This window comes from Chrysoperla carnea, chromosome 5, assembly GCF_905475395.1.
Source record: "Chrysoperla carnea chromosome 5, inChrCarn1.1, whole genome shotgun sequence".
NCBI classification, from domain to species: domain Eukaryota; kingdom Metazoa; phylum Arthropoda; class Insecta; order Neuroptera; family Chrysopidae; genus Chrysoperla; species Chrysoperla carnea.
In genome coordinates this window covers 42,330,737-42,355,568 of record NC_058341.1, presented here as the reverse complement: position 1 = coordinate 42,355,568, position 24,832 = coordinate 42,330,737, and positions in this window count along the sequence as shown.

The window sequence follows — 24,832 nt, the reverse complement described above, 5'->3', positions numbered from 1 at the left end:
AAGGTTCATGGACTTTTTTATGTGCCATATCCCAGAATATTATAAAGAAACTAATGTAGTGAGTGTGTATTTCCCATTTCGAAATCTTAAAAACTTAAAAAAAAGACTCTAGTGCATAGCTGTGCGGTTGGACGACTTTAATACTGGATGGTGAAAAGTTTCGACTCTTTAAAATTGGTTATATTGTCGAGCTCCGACTAAAGCCTTATGGACCACCGTAAAATAATTTAAATTTTTTCCCAAGAAACTTTCAGATAAATTAAAAAAAATGAATTTATAATAATAATGCGTGACATTACATTTTACCAGAGGATTTTCATAATAATTTCTCCATAGTTCATAAATTTCACCTCAATTCATGGTTTAAAATGAAATTATTTTAAACATCTTAATAAGTTCATTGTTGTGTAAGTATGTAGTTCATATTCTTCGTCGTTATAAAGAGAACCCCAAGTGAAATATCTACTTTAAGAATTATGAACTTACTGTGTATGACAATAACCAACAGATTTTCATAGCATACAAATATTTTACTGTTTAAAACATGTTTTCTGAGAATATAAACATATAGTTCACTCTCTCAAATTAAATGAAAATTATCATGGTTAATTATGTTTAAGTTGTATGGATTACAGAAAATGTACTAAATATCATAGGCTCATTATACCATGTATATATGACATATACCAAGGTATATTAAGTTTCGTCCCAAGTTTGTAACGCTTAAAAATATAGATGCTACGAAAAAAATTTTGGTATAGGTGTTCATAGAATCACCTAATTAATCCATTTCCGGTTGCCCGTCCGTCCGTCTGTGGACACGATAACTCAAAAACGAAAAAAGATATCGAGCTGAAATTTTTACAGCGTACTCCGGGCGTAAAAAGTGAGGTCAAGTTCGTAAATGAGCATCATAGGTCAATTGGGTCTTGGGTCCGTAGGACCCATCTTGTAAACCGTTAGAGATAGAACAAAAGTTTAAATATAAAAAATGTTCCTTATAAAAAAATAAAAACTTTTGATTGAAACATTTTTTTGTAAACATCACTGTTTACCCACGAGGGCGTTAATTAGGTGCAAATTTTAGAGTATGTATTAATATAAGAATATCAGTTGTGTGTGTGTCTATTTAAAAGTGGATATCTTTTGTTATTTACGTGACGTCAAAAAAACAAACGATTGCGCATCAACACTGTCTATACATGGTATTTAAACAATTAACCCAGTCAATTGTTTGTTTTCACTTGTTTGTTTATTAACTTTAGACTAAACAAATATTAAACGAAAAGTCAAATTTCTTGTTCCTTCTTGCTAGCAGAAGGAAAACAGGTAACAATTTATGGAAACAAAAACCTATAATCTATGCAATATATAAGAATGGAAGCTGACTGATCGATTAACGCACAGCTGAAATCGCTGGATCTAGAAGCCGGAAATTTTGTACACACGTTCCTTAAATTACGTAAGTGAGCACTAAGAAGGGAAATTACCTGAAATTTATCCCTTAAGGCGTTAAAATAAGTGTTGGAAGTTTGTATGAAACTTGGCCAATTTTGAAGTTAGAAATGTAAAAATGATAGATGAGCATGATTGAAAACAAAAGTATCCTGTATTACAATTTTCAAAAAATTGATTATTCAAGGGGGTAAAATAGGAGATGAAAGTTTATATGATGAGTTATATTATCAGCGCGAGTATCATGGGAAAAATTTCATTTCCAAAAAAGTTCCCCACCAAAAAATTTAAATCCATAAAATTGTAAACAAAAGGGAGGATAAGTGAGGTCTATAACGCGGTAGTTTTGGCTTTTAAAGTAAAAATTGATCAGCGGTGAGTATCATCTAGTATTTTTATATAGTACGACCTATGTAGAAACAACCAGGGCTGTAACGAAGGTACACAGAGGCCACGAAGGTACGCAGAGGCGGTACACAGTAACTTATTTTACGTAAGAAATTTAATTAGATTGGTGACACAGACCCTGCAGTAACGCGGAAACGCGAAAAACATACTATTTCCAAAAAGTGTAAATATATTTGGCAAAAAAACAATCCAAATTTCATTCTGTCTGCTGATTGAATACGGAACTGTTTTTTACAGGCATACATTTCTTTATTTAATATTATTAAAATTTCTAGCACAAAAAGTCACAGGCTCTACACTTATACATAATTAATCTAAACAGGCATTCTTAAGATTAATTACTTCTATCAATTTCGTGACTGTTTCGACTCGATTAAGTCAAACAAATTTTTAGATTGGCCGGCCACACATGAATAAAAATAAACTAAACATAAAACGTTTTTGTTTTACTAGACTAGAAGTAATCGAACTAATTTAAAAACAATAAATTACATAGAAGAAATTAAAAAATTAATCGTCTAATGTACTTGAAAAAAAAATGTACATTAAAAATTATTTATGAGTTTAAATGAAAATGAAAATTGTTTTTCCCTCGTATAAAGAAAAAAAGAGTAGAACAAAAAACACTTTTTATGTCTTCAGTTACCAGGAGTACAGCAAAATAAAGAAACTAATGACTGGTACAACTAAAATACTGGAATTGGTCTTATAATAATAATCATTACAGCAATTATTATTACTACCAACCATATCGCCAGACATGAAGATGAGATAATATAATGATAACGACAGCCCACTCTGGTCGAACAGACAGATAGACAGACAAACAGACACTTAGACACATAATAATAATAATCATAATATATCCAATTACATAAATTGAACAAATAAAATAATAACATAAAAAAAAGTGAAAGTTGTAGCACAAATTGTTCAAGAGTAGTATAAATGTTGAACTTCATTTTACACCAACTTAAATAAAGCTTTATTCGAGGTATTAGCATTTGTACAAGTTTTTAAAGTGAGTTCGTAGAACATTGAGGGAAAATTTAGTGACCTAAGCTTTCGTCACCTAATGCTAAAGCCATTACCCTCTAGCGAAAACCGTGAAGACAGTTTTTAGAAACCATTCGAAATATAAAAAACTACGTTAGTTTTAATAATGCCTAGCATCGCTACAAATTTTAAGGAATGTTTGACATTTTTCTAAGGTCAATTCAGTTCTTGGTTAATAATCAAGAGACAATTCATCAGTCATGCTGCGAGAGAATAAGTCAACGAAGGCCTAATACGAGAAGTAATAAATAAAGAATTCAGATTTTCTGTAAATATTTGGGAGATAACGGACAGGCTTTACTTTCTTCTTGTTTTGCCTGACGGAAATACTAATATTCATGTTTAAAAAAAACGTGCTCTGCAGTATGTAAAGTATGAAAACTATGAGAAATATGATCTGTTGACTGATTCTTATACTTGAAGCCTTCGTGAAGCAAAAAACCCATTTTATCAGATTAAAAATTGGTGAATTTACCCAGCCACTTATATAAGAGATGGACCAGTGTGTTCTTCATTTGATCAACTTAAAAATTTCCTTGTCCCTAAACTCAAAAGCTCCATTATTTCATATTCTGCTTCATAGAAGCTATCTACGCGGCGGTTGCTTACTTCAAAGCTTATACTGCTTTGAATTAGGGAACGAAATTTTGTTTTTAAAGAAAATCTCTTAATAAAAGAGATAAAATCTTAAAAGTAGTGAAATATACTTCATTAGTTAGCGAATTCTCTTTATAATATCTTAATATGTACTATTTTAAAAGCGTAGCTTAAAGCTCTGCTAAAACTATTTTAGAATAAAATATAGGTATATGTATGTCTGTAAGTTTTGTACATGACATCATCTTTAAGGATTAGTGTCGTCGTCTGCATACGACTCTACCTAAATATGTGTATGTCTATATAGTTGAGCTTTAATCGTTTATATTATTCGATGCTTATAAGCTTTTCCTTTCGTCCGAAATCACTAAAAGTCAGAGTCCGACATTACTATCAACATTAATTTAATCAATAACAAATTAGAATTTGGTTATGGTTTTGGGCAAACTAAGCATTAGGTTAAATTATATAAGCATAAGCTTATATTTTGAGATCATTCAAAATTGTAACCTCCGAAGACTTTATTAAGAACTTAAAAATGTTAGGAAACTCAGTAATTATCACGTTCAATAATTAACAATGAATATATTGCAGATGAATAAACTAAAAAAATCAAAACAAAATAGCTGTTTTTATAAGCAAAGCACACCAACAAATTTTTGCTAAACTTTAAGAAGTTAAGTCCAAAATGTGTTTGGAATTAAGAATAGCTAAATTCATAACATTAATTCGAAACTTCCAAATATATTGAAGTAAAATAACCAGATAAAGAAAGTATCAGGCCTAACGAAAAAAAAGCAACTATCGGTGAAAAAAATAATATTGAAACTTTATAATCCATTATATTTACTTATCTCTAAGTTTCCAATCAGCTTATTTTTGTTTTTTAAATTAAATAAAAGCCTAACGTACCTTTAATTTAAGGCAATTAGAAATTGGAAGGGTGGAGGGTATTTTCCGCAGGGTAATTTCTACCTCTGAATTATCTATAGACACAGAGTACTCCTGATAACATTATAACTTCGTGTTCAGGAACCTACATCAATATTGACAGCATCAACATCAAGTTCTTATTTCGTTATGTTTTCTTGGCCAAAAATTTAATAATGCCAACATTAATTCGTCATTTTTTTTTAGTTACAAATTCCAACTTGAGCTAATAATGCCAACATTATTAGAGGAAGTTGCAGATCGTTTTTCCAGAAAATGAATAGAATTCGAATAATTTGATAAATGTAGGTAAAAGCGCACTCTATATATTTATTATACAAAAATGATAAATCGAAAATCCATGTTTTCGTAAAAAGAATGTCGTTTATGCCATATGTTAACATACGAAAGGTGAGTCAAAATATAAAATTGGTTTTCTACACCTTTTAATTTTGCATGTTTATATGAAAATATCAAGTTTAGTTCCAAGTTTGTAACGCTAAAAACTATTGATGCTGCGATCAAAATTTTGGTATAGGTGATTTTCATAAAGTCATCTTATTAGTCCGATTGTCTGTCTGTTCGCCTGTCTGTCACTTTGTCCATAAACACGATAACTCAAAAACGAAAAGAGGTATGTATCAAACTGAAATTTGTATGTCGTGCTTAAGGCATAAAAAGGTGAGGTGGAGATCGTAAATGTGCAACAAAGGTCAATTGGGTCTTGGATCCGTAGGACCCACCTTGCAAACCGTTTGAGAAAGAGCGGTTTTAATGTAAAAATGTTTTTGATTAAAAAAAATAGCTTTGGTTTAGAATATTTTTTCGTAAACATCACTATTGATTATTTATTTTAAATTTATGCGTTACATATAATATATATATGTTTACTAGCGGCCCCGACGGACGTTGTCCCGTAAAAACGTAACTCCAATTCATGAATACCTATACTACGTTTAGCCTGTCCGCTAAACCCATCCCGCTAAACCCCAATTTAACTCCTATTTATTGGAGTGGCCTGACCTTCGACCTTTGGCCTGACCTTTGATAGTAGAGCTCGCTGCGCTCGCATATGGCTCTAATAAATGCCTATTGACAATACCTGAATACTATTAAAAATAGTACACATAGTATACATAATGTGATATGATTTATATGCGCTCCCACCATTTAATGAAATTTCATTTTTTTGGTACGGAGCCCTCAAAAACAGTTGTACTGGACCAAATTGTAAATTTAAACCATCCTCGAATCCCCTTGAACTCACACAAAAAATTTCATCAAAATCGGTCCAGCCGTCTAGGAGGAGTTCAGTCACGTACACACGCACACAAGAAATATATATATTAAGATTTGTTTATAGGAAATACTATATCCGCAGAGGATGTTAGAAGGAAGATACTCTTATTACTTTGTGTGTAATAGTGTCTGTCTTTCTTTTCTTACATGACGTAAAAAACAAACGATTGCGTAATCAACACTGTTAATACATGGTATTTCAAAAATTAACTCAGTCAATTGTTTGTTTTCACTTATTGTCTTCAATCCTTCATAACTCATGGTTTGTTAAATTTCAAGTTTTGGTCGTACAAAAGAATATTTATTTTTTACATAAGCAAATATTATAATAACCAGTAGGTACTTTAAATTTGTATAAGCACAAAAAAGTCTTTTCAGAAATGTCCATTGAGACATGGAAATGTATAATATAAAAACATTACTTTTTTAAAGCTCTCATGTGTCTTGTATTGTGTGAACTTGTTTTTTGAAGCTTTTACACAAAAATACATGACTATACGTTACAACTTTTTTTATTTTATACAATAAAATTAATATTTTTATTTGATTTGCTGTGTTTGTAGAAAAACTTTTTGTAATCCAGAGTTGCATCGTTGCTTCTGTTGAATCGTTTTAAATACGTAATCTATAAAATGGACTTTTTTTGTATGTTTATCTTTAGTCCATTAAGTGGTTAGTTTCTGTTTATAATGTGCAATTTACGACATAAAAGGAGTCTCTTCTTGCTTTTCAATGCTTATCTATACAAAGTCATATAGTTTTTCACAGCGAACGATTCGATATATTATATTTGTTCGGATGTAATTTCAGTAAATACAGGTTATATTAAACTTTTTAGTTTTTAATAAAGCTTTCCTTTAGTAAAAATTCTGAAATAATCAAAAATTCATAATAAAAAGGAATTTTATACGTGTTGGTATGGATTAGAGCAAAATAAAGCAAATTAATTTGCAGAATGTGTGGTAATTTTTTTAGTTCAAATGAATTTTCCATTTTTGACAGTTTTAGTGACATTAACATACAAATTTTATTCAAAGACTTGAAAATATAATTGGAACAATGTTCCCTATCGTACGATGTTTGGTTGCTTTTTGGGATTTAAAATAAAAAAAACTGCACATTCACCAAAAACCGACATCAAGGTTACCAAGAAAACTAAACAGGAAGAGATTTAAGTTACCTAGGAAACTACTTTTTCAATCAGAAAAAGCAAAAATCTTTTTAAAACAAAAATTAATGTTTTATTATTTAAAAATGGTTTTGTGATAGTTATCAGAAGTTAAAGAAAGCAGAGATAATTTATAGTTAGTACAATGCAATTTTTGTTTTATGTCATAATAAATATCCTAATCAAATCAAACGTAATGTACTCACATATTTGGTTGACTACTAAATATGTATGCCTTTTTTAAACTAATACTAAAATTATTTCATACAGTAAAAACTAAAAGTAGCTACAAAATTAAATTCTTCAAACAAGTATTTAACTTCTAAAATTAATACCTTAAATTTTCAGAAAAATATCTTGTAAATAAAAAAAGTAAGCGCTACATTTATAATGTACCAAGGTACAAAAGGAATATAGTTCCTACCGGGTGTACCACGATACCCCTCAATCATTTTGTATTTATTATACTATATTATAAGGATTGTTTAGTTGCATAATTTTTCCAGAGTTCTCTCTGCGATTTATTCCTTCTATATAAAGGGTTCTACATCAACTTTTCAATGTCATCGTCAACATTGCCATGTATTCTGATTATTTGCTGAATCAATTTATTCAAAATCTTTTACTAAATTTTGAATATTCAACTCGACAACAACACAATATGTTATACTTAAGGCTCTTTTTGATTAAAAAGTTCGTTTTCGAAGATCCGGACTCTTTTAAACTCATTGGTATGCAAATCGGAGCAATAAAATTGAGTACAATAATATTAGTGATATTATCCGTAGATGCTAGTTAAAAAAGTGAACATTATCCAAGAGCTATGTAGGGCATAAGTCCATACAAATTTCTGATTTGCTACAAATAGTTTCAATACTTATATGCCTATTTCCAATAACTCCTCACAAATTTTTACAAATAAATTTTTAAATAATTTTTTATTTTAAAAATAGATCGTATTTAGAACAAACAGACACTAATTATAGATTCTATTGTTAACAATTAATATGACGGAAATATTTTTTGTGGTTTTGCACATGCTAAAAAACATCTGTTATTTAACTGGCGCCTCTGTTATAATTGATACTTTTTGAAGTATTTCGTAGTCAATCATCTTATATATTTATTTATTTATTCTTTACTGAAAATGTTGATTAGAAACAATGATTCTAAATAGTGATTTTGAATATATGATCAGAAAAAAATATATTTTGAGTAAAATCCGTTATTTTTATATCGGATTTCTATTACCGACAATCAATGAAGATCTTTTTTGATTTGTGAAACTCAGTCATAAGTATAAAATCCATGAGCAGTAAAAAACCAGGAAGTAGAGAATTTATTCGACTTAAACGAGGATTTTTTCGTGAAAGTCAAAAGTTTTATTAACACTCAAATTTAATAATTTTGAATTTGATGCATAGTGTATTAAGTGTTCCTAATTTATCGAATTACGGACTATCCTGAAACCTTAACCCTATCTTATTAAGTTATCTAAAACCTTTTTTCTAAATGCATTATCATCTAGATTGAAAGATAACTTGCTTTGGATATTCTATAATTGTTTGGAAATTGCAAAATAAAACGTATATAAAATCTTTCCAGTCATTCCGGCTACGATAAAAAAGGTACTGTGGAAAAAAATGCTCAAAAAGAAATTTAAAAAAAATGTCACGAGACTTGAACAATTTTGTTTTAACGAAATTTGATCAATTATTTAAAGATTTCCGCGGTCTCCTATTTGTTCAAAACACTAACCCTGTTAGGATGTTTGTTTGAAAACCAAAGTTCAATATAGTTTTGATTTGTATTTTTATATAATATTTCATAATTCAATGTGTCTGTTAATTAGACCTATATTCTGGAGTATATTCCCAGCCTCTTACACGAATAAATGAAACATAACACGCATGGCAAAAAAAAAATTGTATATATTCTATCAAATTTTTGTGTATTTAGTAAAGTATATAACTATTTAGATAACTAATAGCCTATTAAAAAAAATTTATTTCATTTCAAATGTCTGTAAGGTTTGTCGGAAGTCCAATATTAAGGCGTTTGGTGTATTTGTGCAAATTAAGATCATATTTTGTACATATTTTGAAGCATAAATATCAAATGCCAACAAAATTTGAACTAATTTCAAAGTAAGACTAACCTTGTACGACTAGACAGGAGTGCCAATACTAACTCAATGGAATAAAGCTTATTGTATTATCATGTATTTTCTTCCAGACCATTTGGAAGACGTTACTATCAATTCTAAAAATTTATTTTCAAGTGCCTTGCTCATCTCCCGCTGGGGTTTTAATCTTATTTAATCCCCCATTATCTTTTTTCTGGCATTCTGGCAGCAAGTGTTGCACTTATAGCTCTGTTGGATAAACAGGTCGATCTTCGAGCTTAAGATTCGAGCAACCCAATCATCTCGATCTTACCATTATTCTCTTCTTGTTTTTTCATTGTAATATCATGGGTGGTAGCTGATAGTCCATAATCTCAACACGGTGCTTTCATGCTTCAAGAAAAGCATAAAAAATATGTTTTTTAGTGACTTTTCACTATTAGCTAGTGAGACTTCTCGCTAACTAATAGTGAAAAGTCACTGCTTTCACTATTTCCAACTTAAGAGAGTTCATAATTTTAATTTAAAGTTTTGATTTTAAAAAAAAGGATGAAAGATCTAGGTTATATAAGGAAAACTTGCTAGATTCAGTAAAAAAATATCTGTTGAATCCTATGAATGAAACATTAAATGCCAAAATTTAAGAATATTACTGCCTATTAAATAAAAATTGTTCACTTTTTATTAGAAAGATAGAATATTTACTATATGTACAGCATCGCCGGTTTGTATACCATGCATATATGAAATATACATAGTATATTAAGTTTAGTCCCAAGTTTGTAACGCTTAAAAATAATGATGCTAAGAAAAAAATTTTGTCATAGGTGTTCATAAAATCACCTAATTAGTCCATTTCCGGTTGTCCGTCCGTCCGTCCGTCTGTGGACACGATAACTCAAAAACGAAAAAAGATATCGAGCTTTTTACAGCGTACTCAGGACGTAAAAAGGGATGTCAAGTTCGTCCAACAAAAGTTTAAATGTAAAAAATGTTCCTTATCAAAAATTAAACAACTTTTGTTTAAAACATTTTTTCGTAAACACCACTGTTTACCCGTGAGTGCACCAATTAGGCGGAAATTTTATAATATGTACTATACTTGATTATCAGTTATGTATGTGTCACATGTTTGTATGTGTTATGTGATAAAGAAATCAAAACTGACTATGCATGGTATTTCAACAATTAACTCAGTCAATTGTTTGTTTCCACTTTGTTTAACATTAAATTTTGTTTCCTAATCTTCAAATTTTATATTGGTATTGAACGTCTAAATTGACAGACAGAGAATTAACAGAGCTAAATAAAACCTATTACATTTAATTACACCAACTCCCTTAATCCATATTCACGAATAACAAACATATGTTTTATACGTATAGATATGCTAGATGACGTTTTAATGGTACCCATAATTTTCAGTTTATTTTGATTGCCACGTATAGTTCATCTAAAAATAATAATAAATATTTTGTTTGAATTATTATGTAAAATAAACCAAAGTAATAAATTTTAAATATATTTAGTATAAATAATAAAGTATATTAATTAATACAGTTTAATATATTTAAATTATTTTTATCAAACGATACTTCATGGAGAACAGGAATTTTAATTGAAGCGTTGCATTCGTTATCTTACAAATTGATTTTATGTCCCTGGAAAAATATTATGGAGAATTGCCTCTTGCATATAGGAGCATAAATCGTATCTGTTGTTTTTTTCATGACCTGTCAATTTTTTGCGAAATCTGACGATGAATACATTAGCTAGATAAACCGGTAATATATATAAAAAGATATTGGTATTGGTTTATGGCGAACAGATAAGTTTAGCAGTCAGATATGTTCGAAAGCAGGAAGGATCGAGTTACAATTTTGGAGATGGGTGACGATATACGAAACTTCTTCAAAAATTATTTTTTTTGGTGCACTTTAATAAATAGCGAAAATATTTGTAATGATTGATTAGAAATAAATTTTTTGCTCGGAAATGTATAGACAAATCAATAAATTAACATTTGATACAAAAATTTAAAAAAACAAACCACAAAGATGCTTAAATTTAGATAAACCGATTGTAAGCTGTCTCGTTAGCCATGTAAAATATAACAATTAAAAAATGTTTTTATGGACGTTCTTATGTATAAAATAAAGAGAGAATGTGTACTGTGCGCTATGTATATGTGTTTGTTTTTATGTGGAATTGGTATTGTATGTGTCTGACCGGCTGTATTTATTTACACACATATACAATCCCTCTTCGTTTTATACATAAGAACGTCCATAAGAACTCTTCTTACTTCATATACTATAAATCGCTAGCGAGATGGATTACAAGCAGTATAAAGTAAAAAAATATGAAGCTAGGTATTATGCAATAATGATAATTGTCAGCATAATACATCTTGTCAGCATAACACAAATATAGTTATCATTCAATTAGTATAGTAAAATTTTTATTGTCATATAAAAATAATATTAGTATTGATTAAAATTGTGAATCATATAATGAAGCAAAATTTTAATAATTATTTTTGTGTATGATTCTGAAAAATCGAATTGTTTTTGGCTGATATGTTAGAAGAAAGCCATAGACAACTAACGGCTAGAAGTTTGTAGCTGTCGAAAGAGAAAACCATAAATAGAGTACAAATTTAAAACAAAAAGGATTTGCAACTCTTTTGACATTTGGAGACCCGTAAAATATAAAAAATAATTTTTTCGTGTTTGAAATGAACCTTAAATTGAAAATTTGTTGTATAAAGATTTATTATCAACGTACTTAAGATATGTTTATGTACTAAAATTAAACATTATCGTCACTTCCACCAGAATATGATTAATTTCATCTAAGGTCTCTTTATATGTGTTATTGGGTGGTTTTTTCTTCATTTTTAAGCTTATGAAGCGATAAAGAAGTTTTACTGTAGTTTATTAATTTTCCAAATAGATAATATATTACATTTTAATGGCTAAAAAACAAGCGAATTGAATGAAATAGTTTTGTATGAGTAATATTCAAAACATAACACATAAGAATGAAATAAATAAATGTTAATATGAGAGTTAAAATGACTGTTCTAGTAGCTGTCATTATCTACTGTTACATTATTTAAACAACATTTATAGACCGTAAGCCCATAAAAAAGTCAAGTTTCTTATAGTCCTTCTCGTTGAGGATTGATTAAGGGAAATTTAACTATAAAAAAGTTTTAGCTGTGGTTCGAGTGATAAATTTATGAAAATCGAATTCATTGTGCGTATTGGCGATTTTTGTTTGTTGTTTGCTGTATAGGATAAAAGGAAATCGATAACAGAATCGTGAAAATAAAAAAAAATACTTATAACAAAAAGAAAAATGACTTGAAAAAAAAAACTATTCCAAAATAAATTAATATGCTCTTAAAAGTAAAAAATAACGATAATATAATGTAGTTACAATTATTGTTCTTTTGGAGTTGGTGTCCGCCAAGGAAACAACTGTGACAGAACAGTTTGCTTCATTAACTTAACTTGATTGTAACTACATTATATTATCGTTATTTTTTACTTTTTAGAGCATATTAATTTGTTTTGGAATAGTTTTTTTTGAAGTTGGTTTTTTTTTTGTTTAAAGGTTTTATTTTGTGTTTTTTAGTGAATCTGAGGTACACTAACTAATTTGTCACTAAAAATGAATCACCGAATTCGGTTGGCATGATATTGAATTATTCGCCCATTAATCGCGCACATACTTAATGCAAATTTAAGACTTATATGGTTTCCTCATGGATGCCATTGTCGGAACTGGACTAAATTCTGGAATGGAGGAAATGGAGCCACACGTTAAGAACCAGCTTTCAAATAGAAACAGAATTATCAAAATCGGTTCACCTATCCGGAAGTTCTGAGGTAACAAACATAAAAAAAATACAGATGAATTGAGAACTTCCTCCCGTTTTGTTTGAAGTTGATTAAAAAGCAGGATACTCGAACCTTTAGAAAGAGATAAAATAAAAACCATGATAATTTCGATCCATTTTGCGCTTACGGTCAACTATATGGATAGAATAAAGTTAGTAGATAGTTTTTTGTTTTGTTTTTAGTAAGTAGTGTAGAAATGAAAAACAACAGAAAAACATTTTAATGTATTAATTTATGTCAAAATTTTACAAAAACATTCTCATTTATAATGTATTGTATTGTAAAATAATATACTTCATCACTTAATATAAATATTATTTAGTAGCATGTGATTCATATTTCGAATATTTTAGTGAATGTAGTAAAATCACTGAAATGTTTCAATTATTATACAAAGAGTTTAAAAAACATTGACGGTGTTATGGTGTACGAAGCAACAGCAAAGCTATAGGCATAATAAAAAGTACTTTGAATAGTTCTGTATACAAACTAATGTTTCATGCAATTGGAACACGTGAATGCAAGCAACGAAAAGCAAGAGAGATAAAAATGAACAAGATAGCGAATAGTGCTCGATTCTACAAAAGAATCAAGTCAAAGAACTACCCAGAGATTATAGGCTTTATGCTAATTTTGTTCTTACTAAATTTAAGCTTTGATACAAACGGATTTTGTTATTTTACTGCAGCATAATAGTTAAAATATTCTGTAACTTATTTCGCCAAGATTAGTTCAAGTAACGTGGAAAAAATCCAATAAATGTACTCGAAGTTTTTGGTTGTATCTTTTTTGAGGTCTAAGCCCATTTTTCTCATGAAGGGTTTGTTTTAGCGTTTTATCAATTCGTCATGAAAGAATACCATGCGATTATATTTTATCTGCAATGTTCGACGATGTCAAGTTCTGTTCAAACATTTAAATCCCCCCCCCTCTAAAAACCTGTTTCGATCCCATTAACCGTAGAGTTCTCATCGGATCATTTATTGGATAGGATTTTGAAAAGGAGCTATTTATTAGAAAAATTTTGAAAAAAACTAAATTCACTCTTAACTCTACTATTCTGTCACATTAAGTTCTTTTTTGTTGTATATCAGAATTTGAAACTGTTTGCTAGTAAAAGCCATCGTTATTTCTAAATTATAAATTTCAATTTTTTGTGCTAATCCACCATTTTCAAGTGTTAATCATAATATAAATTTTAATTAATGTTGATGTAACATTCTTATACAGTTATTTTAGCATGATAAAAACATTAAACGTATAAATTAAATTAGACACAGAGTTATAAATTTAACAAATCAGTAACAAAAGGTATACGTCAGTAAAATCGTACAAAAAAAAAACTTACATCGTTAATGTAAAGCTGTACATTTTTCAGTTTTTGCAGTTAAATTCAAACACTATGTGCTTTTGACATTAATTTTTACTACTATTTTGAAATTCAATTTGAAACAATTGCACCCAACACGCATATCTGTATATCCAGTTTTTGAGAAAAAATGCTTTAAAATTAACATGGTTTTTAGAAATGTTAAAATATGGTCCTTTTCTTATGTTAAACCGTTATGATGTAAGAGCCAATAACAGACAATTAAACAATTTGTAGTAAATAATGAATCATTTTTGAAAAAATTTTCCTGGTTTTCAATTTTTGTTAATAAATTTGTCACTGACTTTTTGTTTTAAATTATTTTTGTTACGAACTTTATAACACCTCTTTGGATTTAAAAAAAAAGTTAAAGATGTCTTCTATCTATTACCATTTGCCTGGCTAACAATTTAGGTTAATTAATTTGTCATACTTAATTTTGAATGCGCCGAAAGTGACGCTTAAAAAAGGAAGTTTGTCGTAGTAAAAACATTTTTGAGCTGACAGTCCAATTTTACGCACGTTCGCCTAAAAACATTCTATATCAATTCGTTAATCAAAACTGTATATCATTCTATATCAAAACTGTCTAGAAACAAACAGTTTTAGTCCTTTGATTCACCCTGTATATCACGTAATCCTTATTTTCTAATACTCGTGACTATAAAATTATCATGAATAACATTTAAATTACAAATCGATTTAATGAGTAAAACACCCCCTTGGGTATAAGTATAATGGCTAATAAGTCAATGATCGCCATTTTATACATGGTATTAAAGATACAGAGTTGATAAAATAGAGAGTGGATATGCCTTATTTAGCGAATCGAAGCAATATTTCTAGAAAATGAACTCAAAAATTGTATCCATAAGAACGAAGTATCTGCGGTAAAATTATTGAGATAAAATTTGATAATTTCAATTTCAAATATAATAATTATACAGTTTTTATTACCTCGAGAGTAAAAACAAAAAAGTTGTCATGCATGCAATAAGTTTTTTACAATACACATTTCTATGTATATTATGCCGTTGAGTGTCGTTTTTCGAAAAAAAAAATTTGGTATACAATTTCTACAATGAGGTTGCCCTATTAACTCTGTTGGTTAAGGCGTAACCAATTCCGTACGCGGTATGCTTAGGGTAGCGGGTTCGATTCCCGCCGTCGCAATAAAATTAATTTCATTAATAGTTGTGATGGGCTGGTGTAGTGCATGGTATATGCATGAAGGAGGTGCACTCAGCTTCTGAAATTGAGAAGCTGATAATTGAAATTATCAAGGGAAATGTGGAAAAACACATATGGTATCACAATGGGCTCTATAGCCTAAGTGTTTCCTTCGTGGACAGCCAATATAACCTAACCTTCTACAATAAGCCCTAGGTAAGTAAAAATTACAGTTAATATGCAGTGCTTAAATGGCATAGTTATTATATTTCCGTAAGAAAACAGTTAATGTAGGTAGTTTCAACACAGTGTTCTATTTTTAACTTCTTCTTTTAATTTTTAATCGAATATCGTTATATTGCCACAGATCACTCATCATGATGTATGAACTCTTTCGCAAACAATTTCTGAATAATAATTAAAGTTATGCCACTAAATTACTTTGTAGACATATTTTATTTGAATGTTTTATCCGGCCTGCATATTAATTGAGTGCCAATTCTTATGGGCGTCAGTAAAACCAATTAAATATCTAAATTAAAAGAATTTGCGAATATCAGTGTCTTTTATCGCTATTTTCACAATTGGTTTCCGTAGTGTCGTAAAAAACTTTTTCTTCGAATCCTCTTCCTTAAATTTTCAGAATCTATTTAGACTTAATCCAACTTCGTTTTAAAACATAAAGCCTTTTATCCAAATTGCTCTGGTTTTCGTACATCCTTAAGAAAGCTTGCTTCATCAACATGTGAACTGAAAAGTACAGAATGACTTTGAATAGTCTTTAAAAAAAAGGTAAAGAGATCCTTACGATTATCCTCGCATAGAACTATATAGAATGGTTCGAAAAACGTTGCAATTTTAGTAATTTTTTTTAATTTCGCTATATTTTCTATGTTTTGCATGATCCTAAAGACTACCGTCATGGTTTTTAGCTAGCAACAAGCTTTGTTAACCATTTATTAAGCTTTTGTGTGTTCTTTCATTGTGCTTAAAGTCGAACCAAGAAATTGAACTAGTGGGGTCCTGCATTGAGATTATTGGAAATTATTGCACAAATTTAATATAAAGATAAATTATAGCAATTATTTATTCTTTGCAATCATCAATCTTAATTGACTAGCATTATCTAAACAATTTGATCATAACTGGTAAGAAATTACTCTAAATTCCTTTTAAAGGTAAAAAACTCCATTCTTCACACTTTCAACAGTTGAAAATAACACTCGTAAATGATTATAAAAACAAATGAAAACAAGCAATTGACTGAGTTAATTGTTAAAATACCATATATAGAAAGTTTTGATCAATCTGTCACATTAAACATAAATAGATGTCACACATACACAACTGATATTATCATATAATACATACTATACAATTTGCGCCTAATTTGCGTCCTCGCGGGTAAACAGTGATGTCTAGGAAAAAATATTTCAAACAAAAGTTGGTTATTTTTTTATAAGGATAATTTTTCACATTTAAACTGTTGTTCTATCTCTAACGGTTTATAAGATGGATCTTACGGACCCCAGACACAATTGACCTATGTTGCTCATTTACGAACTCGACATTTACGTCATGAGTACGTTATAAAAATTTCTTTGATATCTTTTTTCGTTTTTGAGTTATCGTGCTTACAGACGGACGGACGGACGACAACCGGAAATGAATTAATTAGGTGATTTTATGAAAACCTATATCAAAATTTTGTTCGTAGTATCAATATTTTTAAGCGTTACAAACTTGGGACTAAACTTAGTATACCTTGATATTACACATATGTATATGTATACATGGTAAAATAATTACAAACTATGAATTGATTGACATTAAAACAAGGTAATGTTTTTTTTTTACACAAACAATTCATGTCGAACAGTTGCTTTATTATATTCAGCCATTCAAGTAACAAGTATGTACTTTTAAGTGATAATAAATGATTAGATATCAGTGATATTTAAAGCCTAATAAGTACAACTAAGTTTATTTCTTAAAAAAGAAGATTTTTTTTCCATTAAGACGAGCGATTTTTAATTTTATTCTAGGAGCGTTATATACTTACACAACGTACGAATGTTAAAATGATATTATAAGAACCATACGCTTTTTTTTTATATATTTATTTATTTTATATTCTCAGCTTGTTTATTACAGTGGCGTGTACGTAAGATTTACTTTTTGGATAAAGTTGCCTTTGTTTTATATTGTTTCTTCCAGGATGATGGCAACCGAAAATAATTTCTTCCAGTCAGTAAATATAGTATTACAACAAACCAAGCATACTTCTCTCTTTTTATCTCGACCTAGTACTTTCCCATAAAAAAAAACACTTGGTTTTTATGTGCCATACTTTTTTATCAAAGTTAAATTAATGGCTTTCCAATTAATAAAACAAGTATCACAAAATCCAAATTTATTGTTTTTCTTTACAAACTCTCGCTATGAATATATAGGCGTAGGGTTTTAACACGCTTTTATTAGCTTCATACGTATGTTAGTATATAACGGAAATTTTGAACATGATTTTGATAACCTTCAAAACGTCGGATTAACTACAAATTTGGCATACTTATTAAGGATCGATGAATAAAATAATTTAATAAGTTAATTAGATTATCCTGGTCAGGATTTTCAATATTAACAATTTCCATATCTGAAAATGTATACATTTATTTGCGCTCCCACCATATTTTATACTGATTTTTTGATTTTAGTCTAAAAAACTAAACAATACAAAAGAAATAATAGTTTAAGAAAACTAAAAAACACGCTTTTATAACAAGCTGAACTCAAAGGTAGAAAATAATTCCTTTAAATTCAAAAAAATCATTTTATCGCAAAAAAAGCGTGTGGTGCTTTTTAAGATATTTTAAGATGAATTTACTTTTACCAATATCTATCTATATAATATTTACAATTATTGAAATTTAGAACCCCACGCTTTTCTACGATAAAATGATTTTTTTTTTTTTTAGTTTAAAGAAATTATTTTGTACCTTTTATTTAAGATTGTGCGTGTTTTTTAGTTTTTTTAAACTATTAATTTTCTTATCCTTTTTCGTGTCTTATGGATTTTTCTACCCAAATTTTCGAAGGAGTCCACTACACGTCATCATAATGCTGGTTGGAGTTTCTATGAATTCTAAACCAAAATAAAGTTGTTGATTGAATTAGTTAGTCAAGTATTTTAAAATTATTGACCTATTTACAAACGACAATTTTTAGACAAATCGAGTAGTTCTTTTGTTGCAATACATTGTTTTGCAAATAATTTTCATTGTAAATGGCTCTAAAAGTAAATGCTAACACATCAAATGTCGTCTCGTTTTTACTAAACCAATAAAGAATTTTTGGAAGTCATACATGATTTCTATAAATTTACGAATAAACGCAACGGATGTACTGATACGGATGAACTTCGGTATGAGAGTACCGTAAGCTTTGCAGATGAACAATAACTTTGCTTTCTGAAAATCAACTTTTAAATATGTAAGGTGGGGTGAAAGGAATAAAAAATTCTTTGTTTTAAAAAATCATTCAATTGAAATTGAAGAATCTTTACCAGTATCTTAACGTTGCTATCATTATTAGTTAAGCAAACATGCTGAGCGACCGTGATTCGAAGGTTTTTCTTCGGAAGTCAGGTCAAAGAAGTAAGTTGAATAAGAATCACAGGATCGAGAGTTGAGGACAAAGTTTGGTTATTTTATAGTTAAGTGTATTGAATCATTATTGCATTCATTTTAAAACTTTAGCTTGAAGAACATTGGAATCATTCGGAGAAGTTAGTGGATAACGCCTAGTACAAAATAAATTCAATCGTTCTGGATAAATTCTTACAATCTACAACACTGGTGTATGAAACTAATCAAACTACATATTTTACTACATCGATTTTGTATGGGAACTGTGTTTGTAAAGACCATTATTATACATTATTATTAGTATAAAACACATTATTATCTGAATATTTGTATTTAAACAAGTAACAGATAAAAAATATACAGATTGTTTTCGATTAAATCTACGAACTCAAGTTTTAGCGAGAAAAATGTTTCAAACAAAAATTATTGGGTGAGTGCATCAAACATTGATCTAGGTTTACCGGCTCAAATAAAACTTTATTCTAATTCATAATTGCTAAAAGTTAGAGGAACCCTTTGAATTAGAAGGTGGTTTCCCTTAAAAAGATCAAAAATTTTTCGACTACTAGCAATAGGTAGAGGAAATCTTAATAACAAACATGGCCTTCTTTTTGTTAGGTAAATTTTTCGAAATCTTCTATTTGCCTCTTATTTCTTTTTAAACTATGCGATTTAAAAAAAAAAAAAAAACAAGGTCCCATAAAAATATCGGAAACTTTTTGTTAGGAAGAACTGTTTGCTTTATATTCAGTCCTCTTCTTTATATAATCAACTATGAATTAGAGTTAGCTTTTGATCCTTAAATGTCTAGATCGAATTTAATGTCCACGTAAAATGCACTTTGCTTCCAATACTTTTTGCATCAAGCTTTTTTTCTCAAACTAGTTTTTCGATTTATTAACACATGCTAAGCTTTAAAAAAACACTCTGTATATCAACTGTTTTAGTATTTACGTACACTTATAGCTTGCTTGTATAGACAGTATGTAGTATCTATTAGATCACTACCTTGCTTGGAATAATTTTCAAGTTCAGAATATTATTATGATAGTATATAAGGGTTTAAGATATACAACTTGTCACTTATTTAGTTGACTCTGTACAATGGTTTATTTATGATCTCCTAATACGTGAATACATTTTTGAAAATATACGTAGTAAATTGAAAAAAAAAAAATAATTGTTTGTTTATAAAGAACGACCGACATGTTTATAAAAAATTCGACCGGAAGTGAGGGGACCACAGATCCTTTGAGGCGGACCTTTGATAAAAAAAGATTATACTGACTTTGACCATAAAGGGCTTCACAATTTTATATTGACGGGGGTCTCTTTCAAACTTAGAGAGAATAATATACACTTCGGTAACAGGTGCGGAAGAGAGAGAATATCCTAAAAGAATATACAGATAACATAAAAATAATTATTTTGATTTAAAAATTTGTTAATTACAATTTTTTGGGGAAGAAAAGTAAGAGGCTACAAGTTTTTAATTAATTTATTTACTAAGTGAGTAATGGTGGAAGCGCACGGTATTCAATTCAATTCAATTCAATTTATTTATTCATTCTTTTTTTAAACAGTACAATATTGTACAGAACATGCCATAACAAAGGATAGGGAAAAAGAAAGAGAGGGGAAGGTATGCTGCTATGGTTAACTTTGTAAGGAACTATCCCAGCATTAACCTCGTGCAAGGCTAGTGGAAAACCATTGGTAGGATAGCCGGCATCTGATACTTAAAGATCAAATGCCTACCGAGTATCACTCATAGTGTGCTTCGATTAAGGATTTGGAATACGAGTGGAACTTAGATGAAGTATATAAAAAAAATTAAACTGTAAATTACTTAAGTCAAACTAAAATAATTTCTCAGTTCAATAGATATGTTAAAATAAATATAAAAATAAATAATAATAAAATTCATTTTTTTTTAAATGAAACCAGTATAAATTTCAATGTTATCATTATTATCAATTCAACTGAGAAGTCAAATATTTAAGGAATATAAATCCTTACCATAAAATACTTATAAATAAATAAATCCATCCATAATATAATTTGCAAAGATTTTCCAATTGATTATTAAACGAGCATATTTTCTTTATATTTTGGAAACTATTTTAGGAATGTGCTAAAATATTAACAATTAATGAAATTACTACTCACAAACAATGCCTGAAAAGAAACTCCTAAAATCACCAAAGGGATTTAAAGATATATAACATGAAAAACAAACAATTTTTCGTATGAATAAATTTGTAAAGATTCAGTTCTAATGTCGGAGACAAGGCTCTACATAAAAATACTGATGTTTATAGAGTCGTCTATCTATGCATGTAAAAATCAACCAGCCAGCCATGCATACCTGTATACCTCACATTAAAAACATAGCTATATTTATTTACCTTTGCGTTGAAAGCATGTCTAGATGTTGTATGTATATGAACACATTATTTAACTATTTACTTTGAATAAATAATGACACTACATATAAAATTAAATATCATTTTATATTTATGTTTGCCTGATAATTTTAGATAATTAATGTCAATTATATTTTAATTTATTTTATATTTTATTTATTTATTTATTTTATTTTAATATTATTTTTTAAATTTCAATAGAATGTGTATTATGTTTGAAATTAATTAAATTAATATTTTTGTTATTATTAAAAATAAATCATATACATTATCTAGTACTTATTTAATAGGAATAATTCATGTTATCCTAATCAATTTTCAAAAATTTTTGCTTGTGCTGAACAAGGATAGACATAGAGTTATAGAATTTCAATGGAATGTGAAATTTTATGTTTTCCTAGTCAATTTATATTCTAAAAATTGCATAATTATCAGGCTTCACACGAACTTTGGTAATAAATATATTTTAAATAAATCCGACTGCAACGTACTTTTTTTGAATACACTTTTCATGAATATTTAGTACGAAGTTTGTAACACTTAAAAATATTGATGCTATGAACAAAATTTTGGTATAGGGGTTCATAAAATCACCTAATTAGTCCATTTCCGGTTGTCTGTCTGTCGTCTGTCCGTCTGTCATCACGATTACTCAAAAACGAAAAGAGATATCAAGCTGAAATTTTTAAAGCATGCTGAGGACGTAAAAAGTGAGGTCGAGTTCGTAAATGAGCAACATAGGTGAATTGAGTCTTGGACCCCGTAAGGCCTATCTTGTAAACCGTTAGAGATAGAACAAAAGTTTAAGTGTAAAAAATGTTTCTTATTAAATAAAAAACTTTTGTTTGAAACATTTTTTCGTAAACATCACTGTTTACCCGTGAGAGCGCATATTATGCGCAAATTGTAGTATTATATGGGTATATCAGTTATATGTGTTTGACATGTATGTATATGTAATGTGACAGAGTAATCAACGGTAATCAATAATTAACTCAGTCAATTGTTTGTTTTCACTTGTTTTAGATTTGTATTGAAAATGATTTTTCACGTTTGTGTTTGCCTAAAGAAAAATTTATTAAAATTGTTTTATTTATTAGATATTAGATATTTTTTTCAGAAACAGATCCATCAAAATTAACCATTACAACTATCAATCAAACTAATAAGATGTGAAAATAAAAAATATTAAAATATCAAAATATACAAACAAACAAAAATTGAATATTTTAAAGAAAATAATTGACATTTAGTTGTGAGGTCGCTTCGATCAAAATACATAATTCAATCAAGTTTTATTTAATTGATCATTATTTTATGTTAAGTAATGTTTGTTAATGTAAGCAATATTGAATATTTGAAATAAGTGAAATAGATTTATGACTTCATATAACAAAATATATTTAGAGAGAGTACAGTTTGCATTCTACTTTTTTGTATAAGCAAATACTTTAACTATTTTACAGACGCATTCTTTCTGAGTATTCAGAAAATTCTCTTGGTCTCTTGATCGAGTGAATATGAAGTGAAATAGGAAATAGAAATTGGTAGATACTTTAACTTTTCTTCAAAGTGCTTGTAAGTTTTTTTGGTCTGAAATCAAGAAACTGATTTATGATTTCAATATTAGACTTTCCGTATTTCCACTTGATGAAGGTTCAGCTTGATGAAGGAAATCTTGACACCCTTCAAGAACAAGCTTTAGATATTTTTTTATTAGAAATAAAACTCTTCAAAAATAATCAAATTTTTATTCATTCACGACGTGAGTTACGTAACTGCTAATTTCACCGAGTCATGCTATATGGAATTAACTGTACTTCACATTACCACAAATTTACACGTATATATATTTATGACGTATTTTGTTCTGGCAAGAGTGATATTTTATTTTTATTTCCGGGTTATATGTTTTCAATGTGAATGGGAGTTTGCTAGTTTATTTGTTTGCTACGCTTTCAGGCAAAACCTACTGAATTTTGGACCGAATTTTGAATAAACTTCAAAGTGATATGAATTTGTATATTTGAATATGACACAGGATACATTTTATCTGCATATGGTAGCCGGCGATATAACGATAAAACCAAATTTTCTTACAATACGTAGATTTTATTAAACCGCTATACTTATACATTTTAACTAATGCCTATCAATATTGCGAGTAACTGCAATATACGCAGTTTGAATTCTACATTCCTTCGATTTAGACAATTTTTGCTATTCAACATATAATATGTTCAACAGAACTTGACACAAAACGAGTTTATATTACGTTTTCTATGTGCTTGATGTCGAAATCATACATAGACAAAGAAACGCAGAATAGAATATATATTTACCCATATTTATGCATTGAAAATAGCTTGCCAAAATATTTGAACAATAAAGTATCGACATACTGTTAGAATAAAGTTTTCTTGTTCATAGTCGAAACAGGTAAATGTAATAAAGTACTAAAGGCGTATATTATTATAAGTATGTCAACTACACACTTTTATGTAGAATAGTCTGGAAAATTCAAATCGAAAAATAACAAACTTTGTATATTCGAACATTAAGCTTTCAGAAAAATGTTCTATCATAAATTATACTAAATTCGATTTTCTACAAACCGTAATCATGATATTATTTTCGTTTTATAAACATTAATCAGAAAATTTCTTATAATGGTTACCGTAAGCTCGGATATGTCTTCAAACCGTATTTTATCTAATTTTCGCCATGACTTTGTGATTTCCAATTTTAAGAGTTAATGCAATAATTATATTTAAAAAAATTTAATTTAATTAAATTTGTAATTTGTTCATCAATTAATTTATTTTAAATATCTTTGTTTCAGGTAAGCAGAAATCTATGTGTTTTAGAAATCTTTGGAAGTAAGTTACAAATAATTCCTATTTAAATAATGTCGACCATTACATAACTAATTTATTTATCTTTAAGTAATTATTAATATAATATGCGTGTACCAAATCCATTATCCCTACATAAAACATTACATACGATAAAGATAATCTGAAAAGGAAACATCTTGCATATTAATAAACTTTTCCTATTTAAGTTAATAAATAATAAATGAGTATGGGAGAGAGTACTGCCAAGTTTACTTTAAATCTCTTTTATCGATTGTAAAATGAAAGATTCGAGGTCATTAAGAGTTTCTTTTCCACCTGTCTTTCGCTCACTGGCTAACCTATTACAAGCCACCACGTCTAGTGCAACCCTTGAAGCCCACAGGAAAAACTTCCCAGTATAATAAAGAGTTATAAAAAAA